Source organism: Lepisosteus oculatus, unplaced genomic scaffold (assembly GCF_040954835.1).
Source record: "Lepisosteus oculatus isolate fLepOcu1 unplaced genomic scaffold, fLepOcu1.hap2 HAP2_SCAFFOLD_50, whole genome shotgun sequence".
NCBI classification, from domain to species: Eukaryota; Metazoa; Chordata; class Actinopteri; order Semionotiformes; family Lepisosteidae; genus Lepisosteus; species Lepisosteus oculatus.
In genome coordinates, this window is record NW_027168042.1 from 72,601 (window position 1) to 75,020 (window position 2,420).

The following is a 2,420-nucleotide window of genomic DNA, read 5'->3' on the forward strand; positions in this document are numbered from 1 at the left end:
ATTGTAATATTTCCTTTTTTCCCATTGAAAGTATAACATATGTGGTGTGAGAAAGAGGTCCTCATTTAATTGCATGAAACTCTGGCACTGGCGCAACAAACTGAACAAAGTTCAAGGGGGTATACGCTTTCTGTAGACACTTTATTTCCTCTTTTTCCATACTCTAAGAAATGATTTGGGAAACCTGTGGGACACTGGAGGTCATTATACATGAGCCTCTTTCTGCACCTTTTAAGCCATTGAAACCTAGTTGCCTTGTTACAAGGTCTAATATTACAGTAGGTGTGGTTTCCGTCTCCTAATTTCTGAGAATGATCAAATTGGGGAATAAGTTGTAGGGAATACCACTCTTGCACTTCTAAGAAAAGACTATCTCAAATGAAACTCGCTATAGAAAGACATCTTGTTGAAAAATTCTTTATTTTTTGTCATTTCTAAAGAAAAAACATTCATCAAGTCCTTCACAAATGTTTTGTTTGTGACTTTCTCTGTTGTTCCCTTTCACACTCAACTGAACTATGTGTTATGTCTTGTAAACGTAATCAAACATTTCACTTAGATGTGTGGGTTAACACAAACCCATATTGTATGAAACATTCAGTTTTTCGTTCACGTTTTTTCTAACAATTGCATCCATGCTAGGACTACAGTAAACAACACTTTTTACTAAAGTAAATCAAATTGTTCATTAAACAAGACACATTGTTTTAAATGTATGCAATACGACGACACTAAAAACAACACTGAAACTTTTCATTGAAATACTGGACGAGATTGTGCATATTTTATGGATTTCTCCTGGTGCTTTTTTTCATCAGTCTTTTCATATTCTTGTTCTCTACTCAGGTGTCTCCTGTTCCTTTGGTGATGTCTGCTGTACACACATGGTATCATACACTTGAGCAAAGTGTGATACCACCGTTTGTTCTTCTCCTAAAATAAAGATGAACATTGACAAAAGTCAGAAGCACTCTTTTCTTTGACAGACGAACAAAACAATGCAAGAATAACCATACTCTCTGTTCCTTACTCATTTCTACCTACCTGTTTGACCACTTTGTCTGCTTCAGTCAGGACAGGGTTTTGGGGCTGACTCTGAGCAATCTGAGAAGAGCTCTCTGTGATTTTCTCCCCTACAGTGGCTACATTGTACTCTGTTTGAAATCCAGGTATCGCCTCCGGTAAGTTCCTCGGTCCTTTTTGGGACTTGAAAGGGTAGAATCATTTTGTGACTACATTTCCTTGTCATGCACTGATATGTTCTGGTTTGTGTTCGATTACTGCAGGCGTTCAAGTACTTTCTTTTTGTTCTAGATTGGCAGTGTTTGAGATGGTAGGAACTTCTCATATTCCCAACTCTGAATGCTCTGTAAACATACTATTTTAGCAATTCTTAGAGATCTGAAAGCAGTGTTACCTGTATCATTTTTTGTCTTGGTAGTAGTATTGCAGCTCCAACATCAGCACTTAAATAATGGTTTGTGATGTTACTTGTCCTTGGAGTTAGTATACTCCTGAGAAGTCAAGAGAAATCTTACGTAAGCATTAATTATGTTTCACTTTTGAAAGCAAAGTACGTGTCAAGTACTTTGAAGGCATTTGTTGATACTTTTAAGCACTTTCGTTGATTATTATTATCCTTCAATTAGTTATTACAAGTCCAACATTCTCTACATGATCTCACTCCATATTCAGAATGTGGGAATACAATTGTTTTAAGGAAATGCCACTGAATAGATAGTAGCTGCACTCTACAAAGATGAATTTGCTAATTAATCAGTCAGGGACACAGCTTATACTTCAGTAGTCTTAGATCATGTAATGATGATTATTGTACTTTATAACTAGCAAAATCCCCATATCCTGTTCATTGCCCCTTTTTCAGTTATGTGGATTGACTTATCCCTGAAGTGGTTAATTCTCACCTTGACATCTCGTAGAACAACTGAATCTCTACCAAGGGTGAATGTGTCCTTCCTCTTAATGTCTAAAAGAAAAGGTTAAAATTCATTGAAGCAAAATGCAACAACCCAAAATGTTGGGGAGGTCGTTTCCACAGTTATTTCATATGACAGTGCTTGGAGTGAAACTACATGACCATGGTGAAGAAGAAAAAACACTTTACCTTGTTCCTCCTGACTGATGTCCTTATGCGTGTTTTGCACAGTTGAGCGTTTTGTGTCTTGTCGTCTGTGTAGGCAACAGCCCTCTTCCCTGGGATAGAACTAGATGATATTTAGACACGTTAATTTGACTTCTCCATTGGTCACATTGATGTGGATATGATTATAATGCTCTGTTTTGTGGGCTTCCCAAGAAAACAATAAATCCCTTATTACTTGTTCGAAATGCAGTAGCACAGATCCTAACCAATACAAGAAAGAGAATATCATTCCTATTTTGAAAAAACTTCACTTTTC